Consider the following 16,048-nt stretch of genomic DNA (forward strand, 5'->3'; position numbering starts at 1 on the left):
ATTAAGTGTTAACTCCTATCTCAAGTAGCTGTATGAAGTGAGAAGAAACACCAAATTTCTCAAGGGTCCAAATGCACTTTCTGTGCATTTGTAGTATATTAGCACTAAAATGACATTCCTACAACAGTGACTTCCATCCATAGGAAAAAATACATTTTATTTAATGACCAAATACACAAATACAAATACACACACATTCATATATATATGTGTGTGTGTGTATATATATTCACATAGATATATATATTTATATATAACTAAAACAATATTTATCCTTATCATGTGGGATACACTATGAAATTTTCTATTCTGTGCTCTTTTGTTAAAAAATTACTGATCATAACTTAGTAACAGATTTTACAAACCACTAAAATGTTAAAACCCATAAGGGCTCAAGAGCACTAATATGTATTATCAATGCTAACTTATAATTTAATAGAAATTTATGGTCTTCTTTCTTAGAATTAGCCCACAATAGTATTCTATGCAACCATAAAAAAAAATTTTAACACAGTCTTGTTACCATGTATCCAACCTGGACACAGCGCAAGCTCTCAGTGTGCTTAAACCCCTACCTTCCTTCCCAGAGCCAATTAACTGAGGAAAATGACCTACAACTATGTAACAGGACCAGAGGTATGCATGACACATTTCATATAAAAGTCTCTTTTATTTACATTAATTCATTTGATTCTTACAACAACTCTGGGAGGTAGGCAGGGAAAATATTATCAAATTTATTTTACAGATGAAGTAAAGTTTGGAGTGACTTTCTCAGTTACCACATTCATAGTCAGAGGCAGAGACAGAATAAGAATCATAAGGCTCTTCTCTCTAAACCACACAGCCACTGAGACTATAGTCTGAACTCAAAAATCTTTACTTCATATTCGTATTGTTGACTCAATACATCTATTATAGAACACAACAAAGATCTGATTCTAAATTTATCATATTCTCTACCAACGAAAACTTATGGCCAGAGAACATTATCTGGAAAGCACCATTCTTTTAGTTCTAGTCTAAAGGAACATAAGCAACACGAAAGACCTAAAGACCAAGGAAATTGAAAAGAAGTCAGATGAAAGGATATAAAATGGAATTTATTAATAAACCTTTGTCCCTAAAAGCTTTTACTTTTTGTGATAGGGTTCAATGCAGCACTTTATTGCAGATGAAACTTGAAGCTTTTGAAGAGGATCTAAGTCTTGAGGTTATTCAAACTCAGATCTTGAATGCATTATGGTGGTAAGCCATGGTCTTCAAAAACTTGGTACTTGATGCTTTAAAACAAAACAAAACAAAACAAATTCTACTAGCAAGTCTAATAAATTTTAAAAAATTATAGAGTTTTGTAAGGCTATAACTCTTTGGTCAGCAATTAATCAGATCTGAGAGATACCATGCTGAGAGAAAAAAGAAAGAAAAAGAAAAGGAGGGGAAAAAAGAATTTTAAAAGATACAGTGTACAGAATGGCTTAATATGTTGATTGGCTTATCTATTTGTTTAATACTCTTCACTTCAAATGACAATAGAATTTATGTTCAAATTCTTACAGAACTACCTTAGGCTGTAATCAGATAAACTAATCTAATGATACTTCCTGAATCTCTTTGATCACTGTCCATGATATCAGATTGTCTTAAAGGGCCTTTGATCTCTAAAAGCATGACCAAAATATTTGTTGGAAGATACAGTGTAAAATGAAGTTGATTTTGTGGGTTAATGAAAGAAACTGAATTAGGAAGGAATATTATGGTTTGAAAGCATTTAAACAGGTAGACAAAGTAACAAAGCCTTCAAATGGAAAAAATCAGACCATTTTGCAAAGTTCAAATGAAAAACAGAGCAAAAATGTAAACGTGCACGCAATTCAACAGAATAAAGGTTAAAGCCATCTGAAATGCTGTTTAGAAAACAATTACCTGCAACCTATGTCCCTCAGGAGATACTAACATCCCTGCCACACGTCTCTCTTCTCTTTTTTTTTGAAAAGATTTTTTTTATCTCTTGATTACTTTTATGCACATTCCAATTTGTTTCTTTTTATGTGCTCCTATAAATCTGCCTTTTTTTGGCAAAACTTCAAGATTTTAAAATTTATTAATACCAGCTTATATCTACTGAGCCCATACTTTGTGCTAAGCATTCTTCTAAGCACTTTATACAGACTAAATCACTTAATCCTCTCAATAATCCCATGAATTAGATACTCTTTGTGGTTGTTTGGAATTGTATGTATCCCAGAAAATAATGTTCTTAAAGCTAATCCATTCCTGTAGGTGTAAACCTATTGTAAATTGGTTGTCATGAGGTTACTTCAGTTAAAGCATGGCCTGGGGTGGGTCTTAATCTTCTTGTTGGAGTTCTTTATAAACAGGATGATTACAGAGAGAGAGAGAGAAAGAAGAAGCTGAAAGCAAGGAAACCTGGTAGAGAAGGGAGAGACCAGCAGACTCCGCCACATGCCTAGCCACATGACAGAGTTGTCCAGGATTGCTGGCAGCTGCTCTTCAGGAAGAACGCATCATCTTGATGAAGCCTTGATTTGGACATTTTCACGGCCTCAAAACAGTAAGCTTGTAAGCTAATAAATTCTAAAAAGTCAACCCATTTCATGGCATATTGCTTTCAGCAGCCTAGCAAACTAAAACACTACTATTACCCACAATTTGCATATGAAGAAACAGGCACAGAGAAGTTAAGAAACTCAGGTAGTTAACTGACTAGGATTCAAATTCAGACTATCTGGCTCCAGAGCACCAAACTATACCCACTGCTCTACAAAACTGGTTTCAATACAACAAAATTTATGAGGGCTGGGGCTTTATTTAAATCCACATCATGCCATGTCACAATCTTTCACTGCATATTCTGATTAAAAGTATAGTGACTAAGTTCTCCAACTGTAGTAATGTAGAAATCAGTTTCAGCAACCACCACTCAGCAGTGACATCCTGCAGTAGTTTCAAAGCACTTTAAAAATAAAGCATGTTTTCTTACTCAGATGTGGCCCCTCTTTTTAAGCCATCTCAGCAGCTGGACTTGCTGCCCTTCCCCCTACATGGGACATGACTCCCAGCGGTGTAGATCTACCTGGCAACGTGGGACATGACTCCCAGGGATGAGCCTGGACCAGGCAACGTAGGACTGAGAAAGCCTTCTGGACCAAAAGGGGGAAGAGAAATGAAACAAAATAAAGTTTCAGTGGCTGAGAGATTACAAATGGAGTCAAGAGGTCATTCTGGAGATCATTCTTATGTATTATATAGATATCCCTTTTTAGTTTTCAGTGTATTAGAATAGCTAGAAGGAAATATCTGAAACTGTTGAACTGAAATCCAGTATCCTTGATTCTTGAAAACAACTGTATAACTATATACTTACACAGGATGACTATGTAAGATTGTGAAAACACTGCAATTCACTCTTTAACCAGTGTTTGAACATATGAGTAGAAAAACGGGGCAAGAAGTAAACGAATAATAGGGGGTAGGAGGGCTATGGGATGTTTTGGGTGTTCTTTTTTTCTTTTATTTTTACTTTTATTCTTATTTTTATTTTTTGGAGTAATGAAAATGTTCAAAAATTGATTGTGGTGATGAATGCACAACTATATGATATTGTGAACAAGTAACTGTACACTTTGGAATCATTTTATAGGATGTGAATATATCTCGATAAAATTGCATAAAAAAATAAAGCATGCCACTAAAATGTTTACATGGGTAGAGGATTACAGATGACTTCAATCCTTTTCTGCTTATATATATATTTTCTATATCCTAACTTTTGTAAAGTGGACACGAATTATTTATACAATAAAAATTTTTTAAAGGTTTTCAATAACCATTATTAGCATTAATACTTATTAAACTACACTAAAATTATTATATAAATTTGTTCTTGCTCTACTTAAAAAGTAAAAAAATTCAAGGTGGAATAAGCTTTATGGTAATAATAAAATAATAATAGCTATTATTTACTTAGCATCTAATATGGGCAAACATTTAACATACATTATCTTTAATCTTCAGTAAATTCCTGTTTTACAGATGAAGAAATTGAGGCTTGGAATGAGTAATAAATTTAATTTATAGAACTGTTAGTAAATATTGGAGCCCAGTTTCAAATCTGTCTATACAATTTCAGGGTCCATGCTTTCTACTACATAATACAGCCTCTCCAAATGCCTAAGTATCTGTCTTACGTTTTTTTATTGTTAAACACATTGAAGAGAGATATTTTTCTGTAACTCAAGTATGCTTCCCTGTTTTCTTCAACAGGAAATACCACAAACAAATTACTGAAGTTAAGCTCAGAGTTATCAATTGTAGCATCCATTAATGAAGAGCTATTTTCATCTAATCAAAAGAGCCCAGGTTGCTACCATTTTTTAATTAGTTGGTCTCCTTTACAACTTTTTTTCCTTGCTCTTCCTTGCCAGTGTGCTCACCTCTAACAGGAGCACTCAGTCTATTCATAATTTGCTGCTTCTAATATGCTGTAGAGTTAGATACTGTTTAACAAAGGCTGTCAGAACTACATCTGAAATCAAAGTAAATAAACTGAGTGAGAACATGAGAAAATCACATGGAATTTGTGTCTCACAATTTGGGTGCTTAAATAATTTAAAAATGTATTTCCTATTTATTGGTAAGTTGAATTTGGTATATAAGTGACCATGGGATAAGTTAGCTATTAGTATTTCAATACAGAAATAACAGAATGTAAGTGATTCCAAATCACTTTATTACACTATAAAAAAATTTTAGAATTTGAAAGAGACCTTCAAAATAATCTAGTATAATCCCCCTCTACAGCACTGCTGATATTCAAACTCTGCTGAAGCAACCCTAATGATCTGGAGTGCACTACCTCTTGGCAATCTGCTCCACCATTAACTAGAATTCTATACTTTTTCCCCTTTAGGCTTAATTTTGGCCTCAAATAACAGAGAACAACCCTTCCAAAGTCTTTTTTTCTGAACAAAATAGTTCCAAACACCACCACCCCCAATCTAGATCATCTCAGCTATCCTTTTATGTAATCACAAAATTGGTTAAAAACTGTTCTTATGTTCCTTAAGGTATTTCTAGCAATATAATTAGTTTTTGTATATTAAAATTTTTTTATGTTCATGGAGTTCTGGTTCACCTTGGTTGGAATTCTAGGACAGGCTTATGGACCTAGCTAAAATGCAAATTGAACAATAAATTCTTGAGGTTTTTTTTCTCCTCCCCAAAACAATACTGCAACACAAAATCTTAAAACGATACCCTTAATCATAATATTACACGTTGTTAGATTCATCATAATTTTTTTCATTCTCGGGCTTTTGTCTGTCTGTCAGTTAGACCCTGGTGAAGTATCTTACAACTTCCAAAATACTTTAAGCTGATCTCAAAATCATGGATTGATGCCATTACTGGCCCAACTCTGATGCATTCAAATTCTGACTTTTTTTTTTCATTTTGCACTACCTAGATACTTCCCTATCAGGAATTTTTGGTTCCCAGAAGATTTTATACGTATATAATACATGATGTTATATATATATATTCATATATATATACACACATATACATAAATGCACACATTTATGTATCTTTCCCAATTCTATGCTGTCTACATGTAACTTTTCCTTTCTTTCTATATGTCACGTTTACCATGTTCTAGCATCTTGGCTGAGGAAACACAATCTACCCTTAGACTCAATTCATTGCTATTCATTCTCTTAACTAGAGTAAGGAATCCCACTCTAGGCATCCCACCCAATGATTTCCCTTTTCTGGCTATTAGTGTTGAATCCCAAGGAACTCAAAATGCAAGGCATCATTTAACAAAGATGACTACACCATACAAAATATTCTGCCAAAGTATGATATAAAATATCTGACATGTCATAATATCTTCTAGTCTATTAATCATGACTCAGCATCTAGATCAGTGGCCTTCATTTATAATTTTAACAAGATATGTAAATGATACCAAATAGCAACGTATCCTACACGACTATTCTTGAGAAAGTTTCATTAAAATCCCTCTACTAAAATAATGAAGATTATTATATCTTTAAACTTCTCAGATAATTCATTTGATTCACCTAATACTATTATCCCAAATTATTCCAAATCTCCCACAATGAAAGTATGGAGACACAAAGGTGGCCAGATTTTTGCTGAATTCCAAGGCAAATAATCAACAAATTAAAAATAATATTCCCAATACAGAATGGGATTACTTACATAAATATCTCTCTAAATGATCTTTCTGGTTTGTTGATTTTACTAACAGAAAGAACAAGCTATTCTTTGAAATGTCCTAAGCCAGTTCAAAACATCAAGAACAAAGTGAAATAATAACTTTAAGACCTGTTTAAAGAGTATAGAGCTCCTAAACAGCAATTCAAATAAAGTTGATCCCATTCAGTGTTACTGAGAAACTCAGAGGAGCCATGCCAATGCAATACACACCTAGACTGCAAAGGTACAACAGCTGTATCACCTGGTCATGTCAATAACATGCTGTATACTACACATGGGTAATGAATTTGGCATCACTAATCACTTAATTTATTCACAAATAGTCATAGTTCCATGTCAAAGTTAAAAACTCATTATAATACCACCAAACCTTTCATGCAGTGCTGAAAAAATTAAACTCATTTCTGTAACCCCACTCCTTCTAAACTAGCACAAATAATTATAAGGACAAAAAGTTTTAAGAATGGTAGTAGGCTCCATAATTATTAAATTATTCTTGGTGTTTGTTTCTTGGTATTAAAAAAAATAAAAGCATGCTCAGAGTAAAAAATTCAATCCACTAAAAGGAGTACACAGAAAAAATGTGTCTCCTTCCTACTCTAGACCTCTAGTCTCATTCCCCAGGTGTACTTGTCAATAGACCTTATATAGTTTTGAAGAAATTTTGCATATGTGTACATAAATATATGCTTTCTAAAAACACAAATGGGAACATAGCATACATATAGTTCTATATTGTTTTTCTCAGTTAACAATGTATGTTAGAGATTTTTCCATGTCAGCACCAATGAATCTACTTTGTTCTTTTTAACAGCTGCAAAGAGGTCCATGTATGAAGGTACTTTACATAACTTATTTAACCAGACCCCTGTTGAAGGATGTTTAGGTTATCTGTAGATTTTGTTATTTCAAACAATATGATGATAAATATCTTTGTATGCAATTTTTGCACACATGTGCAAATATATCTGTGGATGAATTCCTAGAAGTACTTCCTGCTTTTAGAACTGAAAAAATTCTAAACAAGAAGCCAATGTGGATCTACAAAGGAGACCAGGAAAATCTACAGGTTTAATACTTAGTAATTAAAAGGTGTCAAAAATTATCACAAAGTTAGAAGTCAAGGTTTTGAAAATTAACAGACTGATAAAACATCTAATTTAGGAAAGGTAAAATAGAAAAAAGAGAAACTTTACCCACTAGCACAGAAAAATAAAAGGCTGGAGAATGAATCACCTAAGAGATGAAGAAGAAGATGAAGAAGAAAGAGAAGATGAAGCAGAAGAAAAGGAAGAGGAGGGGGAGGGGGGAGGGGAGAGGTAGGGGAGGGGAGAAGGAGGAGGAAGAAAAAGAAGAGGAAAAGAGAAGGGGAAGAAAAGAAAAATAGAAAAGGAAGGAAGGGAGGGAAGGACGAAGGAAACAGTATAAGACAGAAGAAAGAAACGAAGACATTTGCCTCTTTTCTTATGTAAACCTAAGGCATAAAATGAAATTTATCAGAAGATTTGGGACATGTACGATTACAAAGCCAAACTTGGATGCAAGATGATTTCAATGGCTATTTGAAATTTCATTCCTACAAGTTGTTTTATTTCTACTGGGCTCTATAGTATTGAAGGAGATCTTCCCCCAAAAAGAAAGCAGAGTAGAACCTTACAGGAACAACATATTATGTCAATCACTTTAAATTCCGATCATTATGACAGTGAAATACTAACAATTGCCTCATACATACAAAATAATTCTCTCTTTGGAAGGTCCTGATTAAAACATAATTAAAAGAAAGAGATGCTTAGAGAGAACACCCAGAGACATTTTGGAGATGGCCATTGAAACCAGAACCAGCAGAAAAGCTAAGAGATGAAATCCAGAGTTTGCCCTGGAGAAGCTAAGAGATGCCCAGATGCTTAGAGAGAAACGCCCTGGCAGAAACAAGCAAGGGCACACAGGAACTGAGAGAGAGAAGCTAAGACAGAAACCCAGAGACATTTTGGAGAAAGCAACAGAAACCAGAAGCTAACCCCGGGAGAGGCCCAGCAGACTCCAGTCACGTGCTTTCTTCAGAGAAGGTGAGGTTCCCTGAGAAGCAGGATCTGAGATTGATATGTGCATGCAGGAATTGTTTTCCAAGTCAACATTGTATAAGACTAAATGCAACAGAAATGGTCAGAAGAAGTAGTTGGAATATCATGCAGTTCCAATAAAGGCCTCACCTAATCCCACAAGTAGATACGGAGGAGGACGGTCTTCAGAATTGTCCCAAACTGGAGAAAGGAGTCTAGACTTTTGTAGTCCTGTATCAACTACTCACTTTCAGCAACTTGGGGAAATCAGTGCTTTAATCTTTAAGGAATTGGGCACCACAGCATCTACTATAACCAATCTCTTGCATTATTTGGAACTACCTGTTTGTATAATTTCTGAGAGCAGCTCCTTCAGGATTCTGTTGGGTCTCTTTTACTGGGAGAAACTTACAAGGGGATTGCTAGTGGGATAAATTACAGTGTCTGCAGCTGGTATTGAAATTACAACTGATACTCATTCATACTCCTACTCTACTCTCTGTCCTAGATTTTCCTCATCCATGGTTAGCTGCTCTGCTATTGAATGATTCAGGTGACCTAGCCCTGGTCACCATGTCCTTTTCAGGTGGTGGCTATTTTACTTATCATATACCATTTAAATTGGGCAAAGGGATAAAAAGGGACACCCAGTTGAATCACCAAGCTATCAAATATATTATTCCCTTTACCCACTGTGTAAAATCAGTCTACCTGCTCCTGATGTGCAGGGTAAATTACATTTGCCACATGATGATTTCTCTTCTTGCATGCCGGTATCTCAGCACAGGACTCTTGGGTGCTCAGGTGCCAGCCATAGCTTGAAATTTAATGAGATTTCTGCATTTCCTAGTGGAAGCATTATCTTTCTGGCTATTAAGATCTTTAAACCTTTAAAATCCTGAGCTGTAGGGTGGGAAGTACAGACTGCCCAAGTGGGTCACTGGGAGTGATGATTAGTGAGACCACTTCTGATTTCACACTTTTGTTTCCCAGACCTTACCTATTAGGGTCACTCAACCATATAAGGAACATTGATTTAGAGGACATAGTACACCCTGCAGGGTGCACCAATTCTTTCAAGGTACTCAGCTGTGCCTTCAAATTCTATTCCCCGGACTTAGCAGGCCAACAGCTTTGAGTGGTACAATATGTGATAAGACAAGTGGACACCATGGTCATTAGCCTCCATCCCTGCCACCATGCACCCACTGGGGTAGCCAGTGACAGAGAGCAAATGATGCTACTTGGCTAGGTAATTCCATTTAGTTGATTGTTGGCTCTTTAGTAAGGGATTCTCTCTGTAAGATGAAATACAAGATTACCACACTTTGTGACCATTTTCATGAGTTTTATATTAAGTTATGACAAGGGGATTATCTATTTGATGGGAAGTAACTTTCTGAAGTCCCATTACTCAAGAAATGCAGATAGAAGATTAGAAGAGTATAAGGCTGAAATGAATATCTATTGATTGGGTGCTCGGTATATTGGGTATGGCAGCATCACTAGTGAGATCCTTCCTGCCATTTTGTCTTTTAGTCAGAAGAGTCTGTTTTTAAGTTGGGAGTCACAATGTACCCAGAATGCAAAAAGCAAGAACCTAATATATAGTGTTATGACCTACTTCCCATAACACCACAAATAATGACTAAATAAAGGGGAATAAAATGTTATGTAGGACTTCAAGTTCCTTTTTAATCTCCTTTGCTCTCAACCTTGGTGTCAGACTGAAGTTTCCATCTAACTAAGTAGTATTAGCTAGCAGAGAGAAGTCCCTAGGATTGTCAACTGGGGAGCAATTATCACTAAACGTGGCTAACACAAATATTGTAAGTTCTACCCAAAGCTACTCTCAGTAAGAGGAATGGTTGAATGTTCATGCTATGTCTCTATCTGTGCTTCTTCAGAGAACAGAGTGAGCTGAAGACTTCATTTTTATAAACTGGAAAAGATGTTAACTATAAGTTTGAATTTATTTAATAGCATGCTGCTGAATTCATACCCTAAATATTACATAGTAAGAAACAGAACAATGCTCATCAAGTAGGCAAAAGAAAACTATTTTTATAAGTCATATTTGATCAGAGAAAGATTTCCCTTTAGTGGAGTGCCAAGTGGTCACTTCAGTCACAAACCCAGGTCTGTGGGTTTGGTTCGTCTGGCCAAGCACATAGCAGATATTTTAGGGTTGCACCTAAGGTATGATATACTGCACTAAATCTAGACCCCTTTTACAATGTTACTATCTCCCCCACTGATTTAATTTATGTATTTAATTTTAGTTTCCAGGGTGCACTATGGATAATTACTTGAAAACTGCAGATCCTTACAGGTGAAATGTTTGCTTTTGTAATATGTGGCACATCAAGTATAATAATGTACATTTAATTTCTTAAAAATAAAATTATGCTAAAAGAATTATTTGAATAAAAATGTGTACTTTGTGCTGGAAAAAAAGAAAGCATAGTTTAAAGAGATTCAGGTCTATATTTTTCCATTACAATCATACAATTACTGAGGTCAATGTAGAGCTGCTGGATTTCTCACTTAACATAAAACCCAGTCAACAACTTACCTTTCCCAAAGTGCTATGATTTGAATGCCACAAATCAAATTGATTCATGTTTTTGTCCATGAATGGTCCGTGGGTTTCTTTAAATGACGTCCATATTAGATTCCATAGATATCAGTGTTCTGCAAAACTGAAAACCTCAAGAATGTCAATGTACATACCTAAGTTACCAATCAGATATCAATTCATTATAGGTAATTATGAGCAATAGTTCAATATACTACATAAATATTAGATGTGCAAAATTTAATGGACATGATATTGAATAGCAGATTCAGGTAGCAAATTTAGACTGACACTTAAAAATAAAGTCAAATTTTGCTGTAATACTTTAACATTAACATAAAACTAGAGAATCTCAAAACATTTCTTTGTATCATATTTACATGCATTCTAAAGATGGTACCATAGTAAGAGCATACAAAGGTGGGGATGAAAACGGAAAACAATCCTTCCAAATTCCCAGAACTTTCAAGAAATTAGGCAAAAAATTTTATAGGCAGGCCAATTAAAAAAAAAAATTTAAATGGCTGCAATAATATATTTACATGTCTACTTTTGGGTTTTTTCTTTTTAACCTATTTTAAGCACAGCTTAGATTTTCTCTAAAAATGCTTACTAGTTTCTTCTTTGTGAAAAAAAAGGGGGGGGGCCATAAATTCAGGTTTTCCTATCCCATTACATCTAATCTAAAGATAAAATTCTGGAACCTCTCAAGATATACTTTCCCATTGGATAGGATGAAGCCCATAGACACAATCAAATCATCACCTTGCTGGGATTGCATCCAGTTAGTGATTCATGCTCAGGCTCTATTACACAGCCTGATGTGATGTCTGCACTTTTTTCCATTTGACAACACAAAACAATCTGGTTAGAGTACTTGTTTTTTAGGTCTATGCCCACTCTTCATCACATTTAAAATACCTAAACGAATGCTTTACAAAGGAAACGACTTATTAATCTTCTGGGATTTTCTTTCGGAGACTCCTTACAACTGTTCTGTGGGACTTAACCTTATTTGTACACACTAGGTGAAACAATTTTTATAAATTACTATTTTCATTCTTGTTATAAAATAATTCACGTATGTACCTCAAACGTAAGAAGTACTTCAACACAGGAAAGAAAGCATTAGGAAAAAGGAAAGTGGATTTATATTGCTGAAAAGAAAGCACTTACAACACTAATTAGAAGTTCAATGCTACAGCTGCAGCTTATCATTTGCTGGCCAAACTTTCCCCAGCCAAATCAATCGCCTCATCTTCACTCACACCAGAAAAAAGTATTAAAACACATTTCTAAATTTCAATAACCACAAAAACAACAATGTGCTGCCATTCTACTGCACCTGCATCCTCATAAACCACTGGTTAGCAAACAGCTAGTCAGTTCCACATTCAGAGGCAGGGATACTAAGGTTGGGGAAGTTCCCCCGCTGAGCCAGAATCAGGTTCGTTCGTTCGATCGTTCATTAATTGATTAATTAATTCTGGGCATCTAAAGAAAGCCTAATAGTGGAAGACGTTGTCCTAGGGATAAAGAGACGAAAAGAAGTGGTTCCTGTCCCTTCGAGCAGAGCGGGGTGGGGGTAGGTGGGCGAGGAACTCTAGGTCAGTTCATCTCAGTGCCCCAGGCTCTCTCTCCACCCCCAAGAGCCAATGCTTGGGATTCCATGGCCCCCAAGCCTGACTCCTAGAAGACTGTAGTTCCTAGACGACCTCGGCCCCCACAACCCCCTCTCCCAAGTGCTCCTCGTATCCCCATCTCCTCAGGGAGTCCCGTGCCAAGGACCCTTTCCTCCACGCACTTAATGAGACAGCAGCTTTTCCCTGCCCGAGCTTGGGCCCCGGAGAAACCAGGGACACTACCCCCAGCTCCCGCCCCCGCCTGCAGGTTACCTGTCCTGGACCCAAAGCTCAGAGCAGATCGCAGAAGCACCGCTCCGCCCATCTTGACGCCCACTACAACCAGGTACCTCCACCAGGGCGTAACTTCCTTTGCGTCACGTCCGGCCGGAATTCCACACCGCCTCGTAATCCCACTAACCGGGCAACACAGCTAGTGACGTCACTTCCGACTTGTTTTAAGGTTCACCTGGGTTTGGTTTCAGAAAACAGGTTGTTTTCGTCCGGGTATTTTCTGCCCGCCTTCTGGGCTGGGTAATCTAGCCCCGAGAAGTGCAAAGTTTTTTCGGAAAAAAAAAAAAAGTTTTTTGCAAACTTCGTTGCCAGTTTCTGAAGCCTTTTTAATACCACTTCCCTCTGCTCCTTCTGTATCTTGAACTCATCACTGTTCTCCAAACTCGCCCGGCTCCTTGAAGAAATCACGAGATTGTTCTTTTGATTTTCTTGATTTCCTTGCCCAGTGGAACACTTGGCGGTGCGGGCTCTGAGGTCGCGCTGCCTGGATTCGAAAGCTGCCACTTTCACTCCAATCTATCTAAGCAAGTACTTAACCTCTCTCTGCCGCTTCCTCAACAGTGAAATGGAGAACATAGTGGTGGTGTATTGCTAGAGATAATACCTGGAAAGCATTCAATAGTATTAACTATTTGTGCTCCATTATGCATTCTCTCTCTTTCTTGTTCCCCGTTGGAACGTTAGGAACCAGTTTTCCTATTTTCTGTATCCCCAGCTTTTAAATGATTAATGATGCTTGTGCCTTCCCTTCCCCTCTGAACGAGTTCTTGCATAGGAACCAATTTTAACCCTGTTTAAAATATTTTGATTACCTATCACCTGCTTAGTTATTGTACTAGGTACTAGGGGAAAGATGAATAAAACCCATGCCTTACCTTCAAGAACATGGAGATATTCAATAAGATGATTATGTAAGGAAAGAAGTCAAGCCAGGAATAAAACAGAAAGAACCAGCTGAACTGGGGATTTATCCTTAGGAGAAAGAAGTCACAGAATGTTAGAACTGAGAAGAAATTTAAAGATTATCATTTAGTCAACCTCCTGATGTTCAAATAAGGAAAATTTAATGACTGAGTAAAGGTCACACAATTAGTGGCAGAACTAGGACCAGAAGTGGATTCTCAAAACGCACACCACCTCCCCCAAGGCCCCCAGTCTGCCTCAAGGTGTTATAAGAGCAGATTTATGTTCAAGACCTACCTTCTCAAGTGAAAAAAACTAGGAAAATCCCAGTCCAGGAGAGAAAAAGGCAACTTAACCTTGCAGATGTTACCCAATTCAGATCATCAGTTGAATGTTCTGTTCTGGCCACTGCTGGGTCCATTTCAAACACTGTGGCACTTCTGGCAAATTTCTCACATTTCCCAGAAATGAATGGTTAAATATCAGCTCTTGTGAGTTCTAGCTTCAGTTTTAACTGGCCAGTTAGGTAAAACTAACTGCCCCAAGCAGCTTCAAAAGGTAAACATAAAGGCTTTGTGAATAAATTGCCAATAACCTGGCACAATTTCATTTTGACCTTCTATCAGAGGTAATTTCTCTTAAATATTCAAACTTTGTGCAATGTGACAAAGCTAGCAAAGGAAGTATTATTATTGAAATGTTGATAGTGGGTCTGTGTTCCAAATAACCAGGTAATCCCATAGTACCCTAAAATAATATAGTTGGAGTAGATGAAATTTAAGGGTTTTTTCAACTCTCATTAAATGTGTCAATGATCTTTTTAATGAGTCTATGGGCCATAGAAATTAAATAATCTGCATAAAGTCACACAGTTAGCCAGTTTCAATCAGTTCTAGAATCTAAGGCTCCCAATTTCTTTTAATTATCTGTTCATTAATTCAGAACAGATACCAGGCCACACATTAGGGATACAGAGATGAATAAGGCAATCCCCTGCATTCAAGGAACTTCCAAATTAGTGAAGGAGAGACAGACCTGCTGATGGGAAAATAATTAAGTGTTAATGTTATAGGCCCATCTGGTTCTTTCATTCAATGACTAGGGCTTTTTCCTTTTGCTATCAATACACCATAACTTGGTAAAAATAAATATATAACATTATAATGTTTTAATCACATTTAAAATTTTTAAATCATTTTAGCCATATTTATAAGAGGTTCAAACAATCACGACTCACAGAGATCTCAGAGCAGCTTATTTGGGATCTATGACTAGTTCTGCTATTAACTACCCACAAGTCACTTTACCTCTATGGGCATCAGTTTTCTCTTTAAGGTCTTTCTTGGAGCAAACTTTGTATAGTTCTGTCTAGTAGAAAAATTACTTGATACCCCTGTGACCTATAGAAGACAAGTGTGAAGGGACTGCTAATTAGAGGACTTGTTTGTTTTTGTTCTTATTTCTGATTAGCTTATCTGACAAAATATATTACTGTACCACCTATCTGAACAGCTGCCTACAGTGGTGAAAATTGAGTATCCTAACTCTCTGGGAGATGAAAAATCTAAAATATTTGTTGAATGAATAAATAAAATAGATTCCAGGGTTATTTCTGGGCCCTTCTATTCCTTACTTCCCCCTCTTCTATTGAAAATACTTCATCTTTTTAAAGCTGTGACAGTAGGAAGAGGAAGAAAAGATGAGATAATAGGAATAAGACTGACAGGAGAATGGAGAAAAATAATGGCATTGCATTGTATCTCAAAACAATCATCAATGCACTGTTGTATTTATGGATGCAATAACGTAATGTCTGGGACTTATTTTTAAATAATTAGGGTTCAGATGATAAAGTTTGGTCATATATTGATATTGTTGAAGCTTGGTGGGAGGAAAATTGGGTTTCATCATATTCTTCTCTCTATTTTTGTTTATGTTTGAAAATCCATAATACAAAGTTAAAAAATAAGAGAGATTTTGAGTACATTTCCCTTCTTCTAGATAAGACAAATCTCAAACTATCCCATTGAATCTCAGGATGCTTTTGACTGAATGTTACAGAAAACATATCACAGATTGGGTTCTCTGGAAGTAGACACTGATATGGAGATGGAGAGAAAGATTTTTATTAGGAATTGGGAGGAAGCAGGACTGGGCAGAGGAAGAAGACAAATTATTCAGGTTCAAGGAATCCTTGGCCAACCTGGAAGAAAGCTCTAGAGAGAGTATCAGAGCCTGTGTTAGGCTAAAATGGCCAGCCCTTTATATTGGATGCAGTCTGCCCCAAGGAGGGTGTCATCTTGAGCAAGGTGGCTCTCTGT

The 16,048-nt window shown here is 36.4% G+C and overlaps 1 long non-coding RNA gene across 2 annotated transcripts; it reads right to left on the reverse strand.

Annotated features, from left to right (window-relative positions):
• Nucleotides 1-1,082: 1,082 nt before the first annotated feature.
• Nucleotides 1,083-14,128, reverse strand: LOC119536298. 2 transcript variants are annotated; one of them, XR_005217380.1, is made up of 5 exons: nucleotides 14,025-14,128; nucleotides 13,700-13,796; nucleotides 12,804-13,069; nucleotides 10,906-11,032; nucleotides 1,083-1,283 (listed from the first exon to the last, which is right to left on the reverse strand). It is a non-coding gene; the product is annotated as an uncharacterized LOC119536298 (long non-coding RNA). The 2 variants fall into 2 exon arrangements; XR_005217379.1 differs by having other exon boundaries at nucleotides 12,804-13,428.
• Between the last annotated feature and the right edge of the window lie 1,920 nt (nucleotides 14,129-16,048).

The sequence above is a fragment of the Choloepus didactylus genome, chromosome 1 (assembly GCF_015220235.1).
Source record: "Choloepus didactylus isolate mChoDid1 chromosome 1, mChoDid1.pri, whole genome shotgun sequence".
Taxonomy (NCBI): domain Eukaryota; kingdom Metazoa; phylum Chordata; class Mammalia; order Pilosa; family Megalonychidae; genus Choloepus; species Choloepus didactylus.